General features: G+C 50.3%; 1 protein-coding gene across 1 annotated transcript in view; it reads right to left on the bottom strand.

Moving 5' to 3' along the window:
* LOC144329483 (uncharacterized) overlaps positions 1–19719 on the bottom strand; it is a 74769-nt gene that overhangs the window by 41087 nt on the left and 13963 nt on the right. The window contains exon 2 of the mRNA XM_077937570.1: positions 1518–1701. The gene's annotated coding sequence lies outside the window, so the exon portion shown is untranslated. The remainder of the gene's footprint in view (positions 1–1517; positions 1702–19719) is intronic.

Here is a 19719-nt window from a genome sequence, read left to right as displayed (position 1 = left end):
AAGAAATCTGAATTGGCAATTAATGTAACATAATTCAAATAATTTGTTATGGTCATCTGCTAAATGCTAATTCATATAAAACATTAAAAGATTATCTTAATTATGACATCTTAATTTTTAATAGTTTTAAATATTATAAATATAAACAAGGGGTTTCTAAATTTAAAAGAAGAATGACTAAATTTTTCAGAATTATTTTGTATTTCTTGTCATACAATATAAAAATACCATTCCGTTTCCCTTTAGAGTAGGAACCTTCCCTTATTATCTCACTGAAAGGAGAATGCTGGACAGTGCTAATAAGATGACAGTCTAAGGACTTCAGAACTGAAGGAACTGTTTCGTGATAATGCATGGCACTTCCCTAACTCAACTGGAAAAGGAGACAAAAACCTAGTGTTTCCAACCCTCAAGCTAGCAAGAAAACACAGCCCAGGTAAGCTCGTCTCTTCTCCAATGGAGCTGGAGTCTACTCAACAAGAGGCGACCATTCTGCCATGACCTTAGAATTGTTCAGAAGTTTGCTAACAATAAGCAGCCAACATAGACACATTCTCCATTAAATCTAAAATTCCCTTTTCCCCCAGAGGCACTAGGGTGTTTGAGGGGCATGTAGCAAAAGGGATCCCAACCACACCACGCAAACTAGCCAGGAAACCTTTTTGTCCTCACAGACCTGAGAGTCCCTGAGAACCCAGAGACAACACGGAGGTAGCAGGACACCAACAGGAGAGTCCCAACATCAGTTCCTGGCCATAGAAGCCCTCTGAGCAGCAGGCAGAACAGAATCCACTACAGCAATCAGCCTGCCAGAGAAGCCTCTGCCCCTGTGGCCTGAGGTTCCCGAGGTGACACCACGGGCAGGTGGGCTGAAGCAGCAGCAAGGTCAAATCGACTGGCCCAGCCACGATGCCTGTTTGACCGTACAAGTGATGCCGGTCTAAGCCTCGCCTCTTCCACAGGGAAAACCAGGTGACCCAAAGGGTGCCCAGAAGCAGGGAATCTGCCACAGCAGCCACCCTCCTGGAAGGTTCCCTTTCTTCCCTTTGGTGAACTCCCTCCAACACACACCTTGCCAGGAAAGCACCCTTTGTCTGACATGGGGGATCCCACCACACCGAAACCCAGCCAAAGCAGCCTTTTGTCCCTTAAGGGTTATCACAACAAAAAACAAAAAAATACACAAATAGTCGCCCCCTAAATTCTGTTAAGAATGAGACAATGCTGGCACTCACACCTGGCTCAGACACCAGCAGGAGGGCACCCTCCACAGACCACAGGAGAAGGGGAAGGACTCCTCCTTGCCCTGGCTGCACCTCCACCACTGTCATTGAGGCCTGCGGTACAGAACCGGCAGCTTCTTACCCACTCCAGGCCAGGCTGGGCCCCAAAGTTCTCCTACTCCCCCTTCCTGGCCCCTAGACTTGCTGCTGTTGCCACCATTAGCGCCGATGCCAACGGAATCAGCTCTGCTGTCACCCTCTATGCACCCGTCCACCCTCCAAGGTTCCTACCACCTGGCCTCCATGGGTATCCTCCTCCTGCTCCTGTTGAGCTGCAGTCTCCATCACCGTCACCGCCACAACCACAGATGAATTGCAGAGCTGTGCCATCTTCAGGCTCCAACCTCCAGCTCACCACAGCAGACTCCTCCTTCACCAGCCTGGCTTGGAGCAGCTGGGCAGGCAAAGCCAGAAAAATCTACAACGGGATGCAGAAAGTGGCAGTGTCAGAGCCTCACGTTGTCATGCTGGCCACTGGGTGGCAGGGGCCAGTCTCAGCGAAGGCACTCACACCCACCCTCCAAAGTCCAGCCTCTCCTCCTGGACCAAGCTGGCCGCCTGACCTGGGGTGGGGACTGGAGACACCACAGTGCCCGGGGCTCCTTGGGGAGCAAAAATAGCGGAAACTCAGACCCAGCCAGTCCTGCCCAACAAAGTACCAGTTCCCATTCCTGACTCCTCCACCCACAGGGCCCTGAGACCCCGTGGTGCCTACTACTCCATGACTGGGGCTCCCAGATGGTCTCCACAACACAGAGCAAGAGGGCAAGGGTCGGGGAATCACACTGGGTGTGTGGGCCCTGTGGTGCTCAGGGGATTGCCGCGAAAACTCTGTGTGCCCTCCGCACTCCAACACGAGCAGAAGTTCACCCTCTAGAGCCTTGAGTCCGGGAAGAGGAGAACGGCCCGGGCCCTTCCTCAGAGGCCACCACTGTCGTGGCCACCTCCAAAACCCACGGCTGGCAGCAGCAGAGCAGCCCCCCTGATAGTACCCCTAACCTGCCCCGCCCAACAAGCGTAGCCCCCAGATTGTGCCCACAACACCCAGAGACTGATGCAGGCAGTGTAACCCTGAGAGCGCCCCCAAACCACTCCTCTGAACCCGGCAGTGTAACACTTGATAGTGTCCACAACCCATCCCTGCCACCGGCGTTGCAGCACCAAATAGAGCCCCATCAAACCCGCCCCATGCCCCGACCACAAGCAACACAGTCCCAGATAGCACCCCAACCTGCTCCTGTCGCGGGCAGTCAACGCCCGGGTTAGTGCACGCAACCAACCCCTCACCCCACTTTCCCCTTTCCCCCAGGAGCAGTGCAGCATTTGACAGTTCCCCTAAAGCACCCCCAACTGCCTGCCAGTCGGCATGGCTGCTGGCATTGTAGCCCAGGATAGCTCACCCAACCCGCCCCCTGCATCAGCCAGTGCAGCAGCTAATAATGCCCTAACCCGCGCCCCGAGCCGCTGGCAGTGGACACAACCTGCCTCCAACCCCCCCACCTCAGGCAATGTAGACCCTAAGCACAGCCAACCTGCCCCACCGCCAGCCTGATGCAACGCCTGATAGCGCCACCCACCAGCCCCCCACAGCAGGCAGTGCAGCCCCAAAAGCACACCAAACCTGCTCCCCCACCACCCCGCAAGCGGGCAGTGCAACCGCAAAGAGCGCACCTACCCTGCGCCTTTCTACCACTCTAACAGGGCTGCTGTCTCGGTCGCCACCACCAACCGCAGCCAGGCGAGCCGCAGTGGCCAAGGCTTCAGCCGCCAGCATCGGGCACGGGCCCCACCTTCTCCTAAACCTCTAGCGGATCAACAGCAGCTCCCGCTGCCAGCCACCCTCCTACTGCTCCGGCCCCTCACTATGGCTCTGGACCTCCTCCTGAAGCTCAGGCCGCGCTCCTACCCATCAGGCCGCCATCAAACCCCTCCAGCCCCCTCCTGCTGCTCCAGCAGCCATCAAACCGCTCCGCCCCGCTCCTACCTGTCAGGCCGCCATCAAACCGCTCCGCCCCGCTCCTACCCGTCAGGCCGCCATCAAACCGCTCAGGCCCCCTCCTGCCGCTCCGGCCGCCATCAAACCCCTCCGCCCCCTCCTACCCCTCAGGCCGCCATCAAACCGCTCCGCCCCGCTCCTACCCCTCAGGCCGCCATCAAAAAGCTCCGGGCCCCCTCCTGCCCCTCGGGCCGCCATCAAACCCCTCCGCCCCCTCCTGCCCCTCGGGCCGCCATCAAACCGCTCAGCCCCCTCCTGCCCCTCGGGCCGCCATCAAACCGCTCCGCCCCTCCTGCCCCTCGGGCCGCCATCAAACCGCTCCGCCCCTCCTGCCCCTCGGGCCGCCATCAAACCGCTCCGCCCCGCTCCTGCCCCTCGGGCCGCCATCAAACCGCTCCGGCCCCCTCCTGCTGCTCCAGCCGCCATCAAACCGCTCCGCCCCGCTCCTGCCCCTCGGGCCGCCATCAAACCGCTCCGGCCCCCTCCTGCCCCTCGGGCCGCCATCAAACCGCTCCGGGCCCCTCCTGCCGCCATCAAACCCCTCCGCCCCCTCCTACCCCTCGGGCCGCCATCAAACCGCTCAGCCCCCTCCTGCCCCTCGGGCCGCCATCAAACCGCTCCGGCCCCTCCTGCTGCTCCAGCCGCCATCAAACCGCTCCGGCCCCCTCCTGCCCCTCAGGCCGCCATCAAACCGCTCCGGCCCCTCCTGCTGCTCCAGCCGCCATCAAACCGCTCCGGCCCCTCCTGCTGCTCCAGCCGCCATCAAACCGATCCGGCCCCTCCTGCTGCTCCAGCCGCCATCAAACCGCTCCGGCCCCCTCCTGCCCCTCAGGCCGCCATCAAAAAGCTCCGGGCCCCCTCCTGCCCCTCGGGCCGCCATCAAACCGCTCCGGGCCCCTCCTGCCGCCATCAAACCCCTCCGCCCCCTCCTACCCCTCGGGCCGCCATCAAACCGCTCAGCCCCCTCCTGCCCCTCAGGCCGCCATCAAACCGCTCCGGCCCCTCCTGCTGCTCCAGCCGCCATCAAACCGATCCGGCCCCTCCTGCTGCTCCAGCCGCCATCAAACCGATCCGGCCCCTCCTGCTGCTCCAGCCGCCATCAAACCGCTCCGGCCCCCTCCTACCCCTCAGGCCGCCATCAAACCGCTCCGGCCCCCTCCTGCCCCTCAGGCCGCCATCAAACCGCTCCGGCCCCCTCCTGCCCCTCGGGCCGCCATCAAACCGCTCCGGCCCCCTCCTGCCCCTCGGGCCGCCATCAAACCGCTCCGGCCCCCTCCTGCCCCTCGGGCCGCCATCAAACCGCTCCGGCCCCCTCCTGCCCCTCGGGCCGCCATCAAACCGCTCCGGCCCCCTCCTACCCCTCGGGCCGCCATCAAACCGCTCCGGCCCCCTCCTACCCCTCAGGCCGCCATCAAACCGCTCCGGGCCCCTCCTGCTGCCATCAAACCGCTCCGCCCCCTCCTACCCCTCGGGCTGCCATCAAACCGCTCCGGCCCCTCCTGCTGCTCCAGCCGCCATCAAACCGCTCCACCCCCTCCTACCCCTCGGGCGGCCATCAAACCGCTCCGGCCCCTCCTGCTGCTCCGGCTGCCATCTTACTGCTCCGGCCCCCTCCTACCGCTCTGGCCCTCCTCCTACTGCTCAGGCCGCGCTAACACTCTGGCCGCCCTCCTAACGCTCCAGCCACGCTGCCATCTCTGTTGCCACCACCATCCCGAGCAAGACGAGCGGCCGTGTTGCAGACTCCAGCCTCCAGCTTCCCCTCCTCCTGGTCCTCTAAGCCGGGAACACAGCAGCTCGGCGGGAGGTACAGGAGAGGCTAAACTGGCGGGAGGCCCCCTGAGCATGCACGTGGGGTTATGCGCAGGGCTTCTGGGCTACGTGTTCTGATGGGGTGAGAGAAACCTCTAGGTCTTCTCTGATTGGACTTTTTTTTTTTTTTTTTTTGAGACGGAGTCTTGCTCTGTCGCCCCCAGTGGCGGGATCTCGGCTCACTGCAAGCTCCGTTTCCCAGGTTCAGGCCATTCTCCCACCTCAGCCTCTGGAGTAGCTGGGACTACAGGCGACCACCACCACCCCTGGCTAATTTCTTTTTTTTGTATTTTTAGTAGAGACGGGGTTTCACCGTGTTAGCCAGGATGGTCTTGATCTCCTGACTTCGTGATCTGCCCGCCTCGGCCTCCCAAAGTGCTGGGATTACAGGCTTGAGCCACCGCGCCGGGCTGGACTTTATTTTCATACTCTGATTGGTTGTCCTAAGACTTGCTCTATCCAATCAGAACATGATAATAAAGTGCAATCCCGGTAGGCCTCCGGGCTTTCTCTTATCCAATCCTGGAATGTGTAGTCCAGAAACCTCATATGCGTAACTTCAGTATATAAATGGTGCTGAAGAGGAGTCAGGCCATTCCAGGCTCTTCTGTGTCTGCTCACCGAGCTGCTTCATGCCCGGCTTAGAGGACCAGGACGAGGGCTATCCCCTGCCACATGCTGGAGACTGTAGTCTGCGGCACCGCGGCTCGCCTTGCTGTGGTTGGTGGCGACGGAGACTGCAGTGTGGCTGGAGCGGTAGGAAGGGGGAAATAGTTTTCGGATAGATGGAGGGGTAGAGGGAAGCAGGAGAAGGCATTGCTTAAAGATGGTGAGGAAAAGATGGTGGGAAAAAAAATTGGGGGGTAGATGGAGGGGGAAAAACAAGGTGGTGACAGGAGGGAGAGAGGTTTCACGGAAAGAGTGGGGAAAAACTTTTTGGGTAGATGGAAGGGGGAAAGAAAGGGTGGTGATGAGGGAACAGGGGTGAGCAGGAGAAAGAGAAGGTTTGCAAAAATACGGTTGGGAGAAAAGAAAGGGAAAAAAGACGGTGGGTAAAAATATTTTGAGTAGATGGAGGGGGGAAAAGGTTGACAAGTGGGAAGAGAAAAGAGGGTGCAGAGAGGGAGGGAGAGAAGGTTCTGTGAAAAGAAAGAGAGAAGCTTTTAGGTAGATGGAGGAGGAAGAGAATGGACAGCAGGAGGATAAAGAGGGTGGCGAGCGGGAAGGAGAAAAGGTTTTGCAAGAAGACAATGGGCAGAAAAGAAAGTGCAGCAAGAAAAGATAGTGGGTAAGAAGTGTTTAGGTAGATAGAAGGGAGAAAGAGGGTGGCAAATGGGAGGAGAATAGAGAGTGGCCAGAGGGAGTGGGGAAAGAGGGTTGGAAAAAAGGCGATGGGGAAAATAGTTTGGGGTAGATGGAGGGCAAAAAGAGGATGGCAAGCAGGGTAGAGGAAAGAAGAGGGCGAGCGGGAAGCAGGGAAGGCTTTGTGAAAAGACAGTGGGCAAAAATTGGGGAGGTAGATGGGTAAAAGAGGGTGGTGAGCAGGAGTAGGGAGGAGACTTTGTGAAAAGATGGCGGGGAAATGTTTTTGGGTAGATGGAGAAGGGAAAGAGGGTGACAAGGAGGAAGGGAAAAAAAGACGATGGGGAAACAGTTTTTGGGTAGATGGAGGGGGAAAGAGGGTGGCGAACAGCAGGAGTGGGGAGAAGGCTTTGGGAAAAGATGGGGGAAATGTTTTTGGGAAGGTGGAGGAGCAAAAGAGGGTGATGAGAGCAGGAGGGGGGAAAAAGTGGCCAGGGCGAGGGAGAAAAGACCGTGGGGAGAAGTTTTTGGGTAGATGGGTCAGGAAAATGGTAGTGAGCGGGAGAGTATAGAAGGCTTTGCAAAAAGACAATGGGGAAAAAATGGTGGGGAAAAAGTTTTGGGGTAGATGGAGGAAGAAAAAGGTGGTGACAGAGAGAGGGAGGGAGCCAAAGGCAGTCGGGAAAAAAATTCCTCCTGTACTGATTTTTTAATACTCTTTCACTTTGGTCAGAAAAAAATAGTTGATATGATTTCAGATTTTGTTTTGCTGTGTTTTGTTTTGTTTTGTTTCGTTTTTTAGATGGAGTCTTGCTCTGTTGCCCAGGCTGGAGTGCAGTGGTGTGATCTGGGCTCACTGCAACCTCCACCTCCCGGGTTCAAGCCATTCTTTTGCCTCAGCCTCCTGAGTAGCTGGGATTACAGGCATACACCATGATGCCCTGCTAATTTTGCATTTTTAGTGGAAATGGGGTTTCTCCATGTTGGTCAGGCTGGTCCTGACCTCTGTTGATTCTCCCACCTCTGCCTTCCAAAGTGCTGGGATTACAGGTGTAAGCCACCGCACCTGGCAAGGATGTTGAGTTTTATTGAATGTTTTTTCTGCATCTATTGAGATGATCATATGATTTTTGTTTTAAATTCTGTTTATGTGGTAAATCACATTTATTGATTCGCATATGGTAAATAGTCCTTGCATCCCAGGAATAAAACCTATGTAATCATGATGAATTATATTTTTGATATGCTGATGGATTTGGTTTGCTAGCATTTCGCTGAGGATATTTGCATCTATGTTCATCAGATATTGGCCTGTAGTTTTTGTTGTTGCTGTTGTTTCCTTGCTAGATTTTAGTGTCAGGATGATACTGGTTTTGTAGAAGGAGTTAGAGAGGAATCCCTTCTCCTCAATGTTTTAGAATAGTTGCTGTAAGATTGATACCATCTATTTTTTTTTGTATGTTTGGTAAAATTCAGCTGTGAATTCATCTAGTCCTGGGCTTCTGCTTGATAAATATTTGTGTTACAAATTCAATTTCATAATTAACTACTGATCTGTTCAGATTTTTTTTAATTTATAGAGAAAAATTATTTGGTTTATAGTTGTGCAGGCAGTAGAAGCATGGGACCAGCACCTGCTCAGCTTTGGATGAGACCTCAGAAAGCATCCAATCACGGAGGAAGGCAAAGGGAGGGCCACTGTATCATATGTCAGGAGAGAAATCAAGAGCAAGAAGGGGAACATGGCAGGTTGTTTTAAACAACCAGCTTTCATGTGAAACAACAGAGCAAGGACTTGCTCATCACCAAGGGGATGGAGCTAAGCAACTTATGAAGGATCCACCCCCATGATTCAACACCTTCCACTAGGCCCACCACCAACATTTGAGATCACATTCAACAAGAGATTTGGAGGGTAAACACGTCCAAACAATGTCATTTCACCCCATGACCCCCAAATCTCATGTTCTTCTCATATTGCAAAATATAATTACCCTCCCCCAATAGTCCCCAAAAATCTCAAGTTGTTTCAGCATCAACTCAAAAGTCTGAAATCTCATCTGAGCTTCAAGGTAGGTTCCTCCACCTATGAGCCTATAAGATCAAAACCAAGTTATTTGCTTCCAATATTCAATGCAGTACAGGTGTTGGGTAAATATTCCCATTCCCAAATGGAGAAGTTGGGCAAAAGAAAGGGGCAACAGGTCTCAGGCGAATCTGAAACCCAGTAGGGCAGACATTAAACCTTAAAGCCCCAAAATAATTGTTGACTTCATGTCCCACATCCAGGGCACGCTCGTGCAAGGGGTGGGTTCCCAAGACCTTACGCGGCTCTGCCTCTGGCTTTGCAGTGTGCAGTCACCATGGCTGCTCTCTTGGGTCAGAGTTGAGTGCCTGTGTATTTCTAGGCTCAGGATGGAAGCTTCCCATAGCTCTGCCATTCAGGGATCTGGAGCTGGCAGCCCCATTCCCACAGCTCCAGTAGGTAGTGCCCCAGTGGGGACTCTGTGGAGGCTTCAATCCCACATTTCCTGTTGGCACTGCCCTAGTGGACTTTTGGTTTCTTTCTGATTCAGTCTTGGAAGTTTGTGTGTTTCCGGGATTTATCCATTTTCTCTAGGTTTTCTAGTTTATGCACACACAGATATTCATAGCAGTCTCTGGGGATCTTTTTTTAGGTTGGTGGTATCCTTTGTAATGTCTCATTTGTCGTTTTTGATTGTGCTTATTTGAATCTTCTTTTTTCTTGCATAATCTAACTAGCAATCTATCAATTTTATGTATCCTTGCAAAGAACCGACTTTTTAATTTTGCTGATTCCTTGTACGGTTTTTTTGGTCCCAATTTCATTAACTTCTTCTCTAACCTTTGTTACTTCCTTTCTTCTTCTAGATTTGGGTTTGGTTTGTTCTTTTCTAGTGTGTTTGGCTATTTTAGCTTGTTAATTTGAGATCTTTCTGTCTTTTTTATGTAGGCATTTAGTGTTATAAAACTCTCCTCTTAACATTGTTTTTGTGTATCCCAGACATTTTGGTATGTTGTGTTTCCATTTTCATTTGTTTCAGGAATTTTTTTTAATTTTCTGCCTTAATTCTGTTATTTACACAAAAGTCATTCAGGAGCAGATTGTTTAGTTTCCATGTACCTCTGTGGTTCTGAGAGTTCTTGATATTGACTTCTAATTTTATTCCACAATGGTCTGAAAAGATAATATAGTTGTGATTTTAAAACATTTATTGAGGCTTATTTTATGACTGAGCATGTGGTCAGTTTTAGAGAATGTTCCATGTGCAAAAGAGAAAAATGTATATTTTATGGTTTCTGGGTGGAGTATTCTGTAGATGTCTATTAGTACTGTTTGGTCAAGAGTCCAATTTGAGTCCACAGTTTCATTGTTAGTTTTCTGCCTAATAATCTGCCCAACTAATAATCTGCTTAATGCTGTCAGTGGGGTGTTGAAGTCCTCCACTGTTAGTGTACAGCTGTGTATCTCTTTTTCTTAGGTCTAGTAATACTTATTTTAAAAATCTGGGTGTTCCAATGTTAGCTGCATATATATTTAAGACAGTTAAGTCTTCTTGTTGAATTGAACATTTATCATTATATAATGCCCTTCTTTGTATTCTTATTTTTACTGTTGTTGGTTTAATGTCTGCTTTATCTGATACAAGAATAGCAATACCTCTTTTTTGTTTTTCATTTATGTGATGAATCTTTTTCCATCCATTTACTTTGAGCCTGTTGGTGTCATTACACATGAGATGGATCTCAAAGGCAGCAGAAATGTCTTGTTTTTTTAATCCAGTTTGCCACTCTGTGTCTTTTAAGTGGAGCATTTCAGCCATTTACATTCAAGCTGAATATTGATATGTTAGGTTTTCTTCCTTTTATAGCCTTGTTGCATTGTAGTCTCAATTGTTTAATTACTTTATAGGTTCTGTACCTTTTGTATTCATGTATGTTTTTATGGTAGCAAGTATCATTCTTTTATTTTCACTAGTGGAACTCCTTTAAACATTTCTTTTAGAGTCAGTCTGGTGGTAATGACTTCCCTTAGCATTTTCTTGTCTGGAAATACTTTATTTTCCTTTGTTTATGAAGCTCAGTCTGGCAGGTTATGAAATTCTTGCATGGCTGGGCACATTGGCTCATGCCTGTAATCCTAGCACTTTGGGAGGCCGAGGCAGGCAAATCACCTGAGGTCAGGAGTTCGAGACCAGCCTGGCCAACATGGAGAAACTCCATCTCTATTAAAAATACCAAAATTTGCCAGGCCTGGTGGCGGGCGCCTGTAATCCCAGCTACTGGGGAGGCTGAGGCAGGAAAATTGCTTGAACCAGGAAGTGGAGGTTGCAGTGAGCTGAGATCATGCCACTGCACTCCAGCCTGGGTGACAAAGTGAAGGGGTGGCCTGCCCCTCCACACCTGTGGGCGTTTCTCGTTAGGTGGAATGAGAGACTTGAGAAAAGAAATGAGACACAGAGACAAAGTATAGAGAAAGAAAGAGTGGGCCCAGGGGACCGGTGCTCAGCATACAGAGAACCCACAGTGCACCAGTCTCTGAGTTCCCTTAGTATTTATTGATAATTATCTTTACCATCTTAGAAAAAGGGAAGTGACAGGACAATAGGATCATCGCAGGGAGGTCAGCAGTAAGACACATGAATAAAGATCTCTGTGACACAAGTTTAAGGAAAAGTGCTGTGCCTTGATATGCATATGCAAACATCTTCATAAACCTTTTTAGTGCATAAAGAGCAGCACTGTGCTAGCAAGTCCCACCTTTCGCCCTAAGGTGGTTTTCTCCTTTCTCAGTAAACAACATACAATCGGGTTTTACACCAAGATGTTCCATTGCCCAGGGACGGGCAGGAGACAGATGCTTTTCTCTCTATCTCAACTGCCAAGAGGCTTCTTTCCTCTTACACTAGTCCTCCTCAGCACAGACCCTTCACGGCTGTCAGGCTGGGGGGCAATCAGGTCTTTCTCTTCCCACGAGGCCATATTTCAGACTATCACATGGGGAGAAACCTTGGACAATACCTAGCTTTCCTAGGCAGAGGTCCCTGCGACCTTTGGCAGTGTACGTGTCCCTGGGTACTTGAGATTAAGAGACTGGTGATGACTTTTAACCAGCATACTGCCTTCAGGCACTTGTTTAACAAAGCACATCCTGCACAGCCCAAAATCCATTAAACCTTGAGTCACCACAGCACATGTCTCTTGCAAGGACAAGCTTGGGGGTAGGGTCACAGATTAACAGCATCTCAAATACAGAACAAAATGGAGTCTCTTATGTCTACTTCTTTCTATATAGACACAGTAACAGGCTGAGCTCTCTGTCTTTTCCCCACAACAAAGTCAGACTCTGTCTCAAAAAAAAAAAAGAAATTATTGGATGGCATTGTTTTTTTCTTTAAGAAGGCTAAAGCTAGGCCCCAATCTTTTCTAGATTGCAGGGGTTCTGCTGAGAAGTCTATTGTTAATCTAATTTACTTTATAGGTAATTTGGCCCTTTATTTGAGCTGCCTTTAATATATTTTCTTTTGCATTGACCAAGGCTATTCTAATGACTGTGTATGCCTTAGGAATGGGCATCTTGTTTACTATCCCACAGGTGTTCTCTGAATTTCTTATATCTGAATGTCAACCTTTCTAGCAAGACTAGAGAACTTTTCCTAAATTATTCCCTTAAATATACTTTCCTAGTTGGTTACTTTTTATTCTTCTGTTGTAGGAATGCCAATAAGTTGTAAGTTTGGTGACTTTACATAATCCCATATTTCTTAAGGGCTTTGTTTTTCAGTTCTTTTTTCTTTTATTTTTGTCTGACTGGGTTACTTTGAAAGACCAGTTTTCAAACTCTAAAATTATTTCTTCTGCTTGGTCTAGTTTATTGTTAAAGATTCCAACTGTGGTTTGAAATTCTGTTAGTGAATTTTGCAATTCCAGAAGCTCTATTTGTTTTTTTCTTAATATAGCTATTTATTTTTCCATATTTCCAATTGTATTTAATGACTGTTTCGCACATAAAATTAATGTATACGTGATTAGTGCTTTAAAGGAACTAAGCACCCACCAGACTCAAGAAAAAATGATGCCCTATTGAAAGGACACAAAGATAGATGTGTACCCACCCCCCACCCGCTACACCCTTGTTCTGCTCTCTAATCTTTGCACATACCAGAGATTTTGTAAGTTCTATGAGTACCTGGTTTTCTGCACGTACCAGAGATTTTGTTTTGCACATACCAGAGATTTTGTAAGTTCTGAGGCAAGGTCACAAGACGTGTTTAAGTAAGATAAACTCTTGCTGCCATAAACCTGCTCTCCCGCCTCAAAGTTTGAACCAAAATATCAGAAATGGCAGGAACCAATCATAGCCAAATCGCCTTGTTCAAACACTAGCCAATCATATATCTGATTTGTATAATAACTCTATGCCCACTTTTCTTAGACTATATAACATTGTTCGGAGCTGAGTGGGGGAGCTCTCCTGCCCGTCTCGTTTCACGAGCGAGGGAGAGTTCCAGGTTCGAACCTGTAATAAAGATCTTTGCTGCTTAGCTTTGACTCTGGACTCTGGTGGTCTTCTTCGGGGAATAAACGGTCTGGGCATAACAAATGGGGGCTCGTCCGGGATTTCCCCCAAGCCCACCAGACCCCCAAGTCAACGGATCTTAATCTGTAGGTAAGCCGGCTTTGTCACTGTCTCTGTCTTTGTCTCTGTCTGTCTCCCTGAAATTTCGCGAAATCCGTAATCTGTAATCTGTATTGGTCTGTTCTGTAAGTGGCATGGTCTTGGCGGATGCGCTAGAAGACAGCCACTCGGGACTGGTGGGAGACGTTCCCCAGTGCCCATCTGGGGGCCTCCATCCTTGGTTGCCCCGTCTGACTCAGGTCGGAATTCCGACACGCGCTCGCGAATGCTCATCGTTATTACTGTCTGTCCGTTATTGTTAAGTGTTAAGTGTAAGCCCAAAACGAAACATAAAACCTTTTCTTCCCCTTCCAGGACCGGACCTGTCGGATACTCCCCTCTGCTTCACACTCATTTTCGTCCCCCCTTCTCTTTGTAGGAGCAGTCCAAAGATGGGCAACAACCAGAGCACGCCGCTCTCACTCCTTGTTACCAATTTTAAGGATGTGAAGGCTCGGGGGCGTAACTTAAGCGTAGAACTAAAGAAGGGAAAGCTAGTTACTTTCTGCCGTTCGGAGTGGCCCTCTTTCGGCGTAGGGTGGCCCTCCGAAGGAACTTTCTGTCTCTCTATTATTACTAAGGTAAAAACTAAGATTTTCCTGCCAGGGCAGTCAGGACATCCTGATCAAATTCCTTATATTCTAGTGTGGCAGGATCTTGTGGAAAACCCACCACCCTGGATAACTCCATTCATCCCTGAGCCCTGCAAAGTCCTAGTAACGCGACCTACAAGACAAAAGACTCCCTCTGCTCCCTCGGCCCCTGTGCTGCCGGACAGCCAGGACCCCCTAACGTTAGAACCCACATTTCCCCCACCATATCCGCACCTTATCCCACAGGACCCAGTCCCCCAGGGTGGTGCTTCCGTAGAGGGAAACCGAGAAGCGGAAGCAGCCGAGAGCGAAAGTAACCTGGGGGGGCCGGCCGGCCGAACACGAGGCCGCGTACAGCGGGACCAAGCTTCCCGACTCCCTGACTCCACTGTAGCCCTGCCTCTCAGAGAAATAGGATTGCTCGATGATACCGGGCTCTCCCATCTCATGTATTGGCCTTTTTCCACCAGTGATTTATACAATTGGAAGTCCCAAAATGCTCGGTTCTCAGATAATCCCAAAGATCTAACCTCGTTGTTAGACAGTGTCATGTTTACTCACCAGCCGACCTGGGATGACTGTCAACAGCTCCTCCGAATCCTGTTCACAACGGAGGAGCGGGAAAGAATCCAAGTTGAGGCCAGAAAACTGGTTCCAGGAGATGACGGCCAGCCAACTGCAAATCCTGACCTCATTAATGCGGCTTTCCCTTTGACCCGGCCCAGATGGGACTACAACACAGCAGAAGGTAGGGGACGACTGCTCATTTATCGCCAGACTCTAATGGCGGGTCTCCGGGCTGCAGCTCGCAAGCCCACCAATTTGGCTAAAGTATATTCTGTGTTACAAGGTAAGACAGAAAGCCCCGCTGTGTATTTAGAGAGATTAATGGAAGCCTTCAGACAGTTTACCCCTATGGACCCGGAAGCACCGGAAAATCAGGCAGCAGTAGTAATGTCCTTTGTGAACCAGGCAACACCAGATATTAAAAGAAAACTCCAGAAATTAGAAGGTTTAGAGGGAAAGCAGATTCAGGACCTCCTTCAGATGGCCCAGCGAGTTTATAATAATAGGGATACTCCAGAAGAAAAACAGTTCAAGGCAACCAAAGAAATGACCAAAGTCTTAGTAGCAGCTTTCCCCCAGGCAGGAAATGGCCAAAACAGAAAGCAGAAAAAGCAAGGCCCTAGGCAAGGATTAGAAAAAGATCAGTGTGCTTATTGCAAGGAACGTGGCCACTGGATTAAGGACTGCCCAAAGAAACGGAGACCAGCTAACCCTACCTCCATACTCGTTACCCAGGACTCTGACTAGGGAGGACGGGGTTCGGACCCCCTCCCCGAACCCAGGGTAACTTTGCAAGTGGAGGGGTCCCCAGTTCGCTTCTTGGTCGATACTGGGGCGGAACGCTCAGTCCTAACCAAACCAATTGGAAAAATGTCTAAGAAAACATCCTGGGTGCACGGGGCCACAGGCATCAAAAAATACCCCTGGACAACCCAGAGGACTGTAGACTTAGGAACGGGAAAAGTCTCCCATTCCTTCCTAGTCATCCCAGAGAGCCCCTGCCCTCTACTAGGGAGGGACTTGCTGACAAAGATGGGGGCCCAAATCCACTTTGAGCCAGAAGGGCCCAAGATAACTGATTCCCAAAACAGGCCAATATCTATCCTGACTGTCACCTTAGAAGATGAGTACCGACTCCATCAAGAGCAAAAGCCCCCCGATCAGGGAATTGACTCTTGGCTCCAGCGTTTCCCTGAAGCGTGGGCAGAAACTGGGGGCTTAGGTCTAGCTAAACATCGACCTGCCATATTTGTGGAAGTTAAGCCAGGGACGGACCCAGTTCGGGTTCGGCAATATCCTATGCCCCTGGAGGCAAGAGAAGGAATTACGCCCCATATCCGCCGACTCCTAGACCAGGGAGTCCTACGGGCTTGCCACTCATCCTGGAATACTCCACTGTTACCTGTTCGTAAACCCAACAGTACGGACTACAGGCCAGTACAGGATTTAAGAGAAGTTAATAAAAGGGTCATGGACATACATCCCACTGTGCCCAATCCATACACCCTTCTGAGTGCCTTACATCCCAAAAAACAGTGGTATACCGTTCTTGATCTAAAAGACGCTTTCTTCAGCCTTCCTCTGGCTCCCAAAAGTCAAGAACTCTTTGCATTTCAATGGACGGATCCTGAGAGGGGCATCAACGGTCAGCTAACATGGACCAGACTGCCACAAGGGTTCAAGAACTCGCCAACCCTGTTCGATGAAGCCCTTCATGAAGATCTGGGTGAGTACCGGCGGCAACACCCTGAAATAACTCTTTTGCAATATGTTGATGATCTCTTAATAGCGGCCAGGTCCCCGGAAACTTGTGTTCAAAGGACTGAGGACCTCCTGAAGACTCTGGGGGAGCTAGGCTACCGAGCCTCAGCAACAAAGGCTCAGATCTGCAAGTCGGAGGTAACTTACCTGGGGTACCTATTAAAAGGGGGGCAACGCTGGCTAACCAAAGCCCGAAAGGAAACAGTCCTACGCATCCCTAGACCCCAGTCAACACGGCAAGTGAAAGAATTCCTGGGGTCGGCAGGGTTCTGTAGGTTATGGATACCCGGATTTGCTGAGTTAGCCAAGCCCCTATACCAGGCAACAAAGGAACGGCAGCCCTTCAATTGGACGGAAGAGGCTGAGCTGGCCTTTCAGCAAATCAAAACTGCCTTGTTATCAGCCCCCGCGCTGGGGCTCCCTGATGTCTCCAAGCCCTTCCACTTATACGTGGATGAAAGTAAGGGTGTTGCAAAAGCCGTGTTAACACAGTACCTAGGCCCCTGGCAGAGGCCAGTTGCCTATTTGTCAAAAAAATTAGATTCAGTGGCTGCTGGCTGGCCACCCTGCCTCCGGATAATCGCGGCGACCACCCTAATGGTCCGAGACGCTGATAAACTTATCATGGGGCAAGAGTTGCGGGTTATAACCCCGCATGCCATTGAAGGCGTCCTCCGGCAGCCGCCGGACCGATGGATGAGTAACGCCCGGCTCACCCACTATCAAGGACTGCTGTTAAACCCCCTCAGAATAACTTTTCTGCCCCCAACCTCTTTAAACCCTGCTTCACTGCTGCCAAATCCAGACTTGGACGCCCCGTCCCATGAGTGCACTGAGATACTGGCTCAGGTGCATGGGGTGCGGGAGGACCTGCAAGATCGTCCGCTCCCCGACACAGAACTCACCTGGTTCACTGATGGCAGCAGCTACGTCCACCAAGGCCAGCAGTATGCAGGAGCGGCTGTAACATCAGAGACTGAGGTAATCTGGGCGGAACCCTTGCCTCCAGGGACATCGGCCCAAAGAGCCGAACTGATAGCCCTTACACAGGCCCTCACCCTAGGGGCAGAGAAAAAACTAACAGTATACACAGATAGCCGCTATGCTTTCGCTACTGCGCACATACATGGGGCCATCTACAGAGAAAGGGGACTATTAACAGCCGAAGGCAAAGAAATAAAAAACAAGCAAGAGATCCTAGCTCTATTAACTGCTTTGTGGAAACCAAAGAAATTGGCTATCGTACATTGCCCTGGGCATCAGAAACCAACTACGCCAATTGCTCGAGGCAACTTCTTAGCCGACCAAACCGCAAGGAGCATAGCAAAAGCTCCCAGTCAGCTCCTCGCGCTCCAGCTCCCCGATCCTGGCCCGCGAAATTTGCCATGTTTTCCCGACTATACCGAACAGGATCGCGAATGGATGAACACGCTTCCCCTAAAACAGGTTAAAAATGGGTGGTGGACTGATATAAATGACCAAACCATCCTACCAGAAAAATTAGGACGGCAGGTGTTGGAACACATCCACCGGACAACCCACCTGGGTGCCCGGCGAATGATGGACTTAATCAGGCACGCCACGTTTAGAATCAGGCGCATAGCTGAACTGGCCAGCGATGTCACAACAAATTGCAAAGCCTGCCAACTAAACAACGCTTGCCCCCAAACCCAGACCACCGCAGGAATTAGGTGTAGAGGAACTAGGCCTGGTATCTATTGGGAAATAGACTTTACTGAGATAAAGCCTGGAAAATATGGGTATCAGTACTTACTTGTCTTTGTAGATACTTTTTCAGGATGGACAGAAGCGTTCCCAACTAAGAGAGAAACTGCTCAGGTTGTAGCAAAGAAAATTTTGGAAGAAATCCTCCCCAGGTATGGCTTTCCCGTCCAAATAGGGTCAGACAATGGACCAGCCTTCGTTGCTAAGGTAAGTCAGGATTTGGCTTCCATTCTGGGGGCAAATTGGAAATTACATTGTGCTTATAGGCCCCAAAGCTCAGGACAGGTAGAAAGGATGAATCGGACTCTGAAGGAGACCTTAACTAAATTGACCATGGAGACTGGCGCTAATTAGGTAGTACTTCTCCCCTACGCTCTGTTCCGGGCCCGAAATACCCCTTACAGACTAGGCCTCACACCATATGAAATCATGTATGGCAGACCCCCACCCCTGGTCCCCAGTCTAAAAGATGACTTACTCAAACCTGAAACTGAAAATGTCTCTGAGCTCCTGTTCTGCTTACAAGCCTTACAGAAAATTCACCAGGAAATTTGGCCCAGACTACGAGAACTATACGAGGCAGGACCTCCGCCGACGCCTCATCCGTTCCAGCCGGGAGACTGGGTCCTAGTCAAGCGCCACCGGCAAGAAACTCTTCAACCCAGGTGGAAAGGACCACTGCAAGTACTCCTGACTACTCCCACCGCTCTCAAAGTAGAAGGCATCGCTTCGTGGATCCACTACACACACGTCAAACCAGTGGACCCAACATCCGACCTTCTCGAGCCGTCTGGAGCACCGGTTACATGGACTGTAGACAAAGCTAAGAACAATCCCTTAAAGCTAACCCTGCGCCGTCATCCCCATAGCCGTAACCATGTCTAGCTTACCTATGCTTTTATGCCTTATGCATCTGACTCTCCTCACTGCTGCGCCGTCTAATCCCTATGTCTGGAGGTTCTGGCTCTATGAGAACAAAACTCACCCCGGGGAAACCCCCCAAGCGGGTAAACTGCTAGCTAGCGCAGACTGCCCCCCCTCAGGGTGTAATACTATAGTTTACCTCAATTTCACTAGGTTCCAGATTGCCCAACCAGCAATACCCATGATCTGTTTTGAATATGATCAAACTGAATATAATTGTAAAAATTATTGGTGGCACCAGAGTGCAGGTTGCCCATATAGCTACTGTAAGACGCACTCTGTCCGATACTGGAGAGAACGACAAGGGTGGTATTTTTACAAAACTGAGTCTCCCGTCACTTACACTTGGATAATTAGAGACCCATAGGACTCTCGGTGGACAACCCCACAACATGGGGGAGTATATTACTCATCAACTAGTACCTGGCCCAGTAGCCATTTATATCTGTGGAGAAGTCTAGTCCAGATTCAACCCTTAATCCACACACAAATCCACAGGCAAGAAACCAAGCTATCACAAGACTTGCAGCCCTTCTCCTGGCTAACTCTATTACGGGAAGGGCTAGCATTCGCCAACCTCACTGGTTTAGGCGACCTGTCCTCTTGCTTTATGTGTGCAACCCTAGGAAGACCACCATTAACGGCTGTTCCTCTATCCTCCCCTCCCACAAACTATACAGGTTTTAACTCATCGATAGTCACGATACCCGATGTGGCCCTGTACCGTGACCCATACCAAGAGAAATACCCCTATTGTTATTCGGCATTTAGCAACAGCCTCTGTAACCAATCGGCTACATACCCTAATAGTCCCATATATGCTCCCCCTGGTGTGTTCTTCTGGTGTAATATGACTCTGTTAAAAACTCTGTCCAAAAGCATCTCTGACGGACAGTTGTGTATCCCTGTTACCCTAGTTCCCCGACTGACACTGCTAACCCCGGCAGAGTTCATAGGCTGGGCAGGGACCACCCCAACTAAAACTGCGCGACATAGACGAGCAGTTTTTCTACCACTAATTGCCAGAATATCCTTAACCACCTCTGTCGTCGCAGC

This window comes from Macaca mulatta, chromosome 6, assembly GCF_049350105.2.
Source record: "Macaca mulatta isolate MMU2019108-1 chromosome 6, T2T-MMU8v2.0, whole genome shotgun sequence".
NCBI lineage: Eukaryota > Metazoa > Chordata > Mammalia > Primates > Cercopithecidae > Macaca > Macaca mulatta.
The sequence above is the reverse complement of the archived record's forward strand: the minus strand, read 5'-3'. Positions and strand labels throughout refer to the sequence as shown.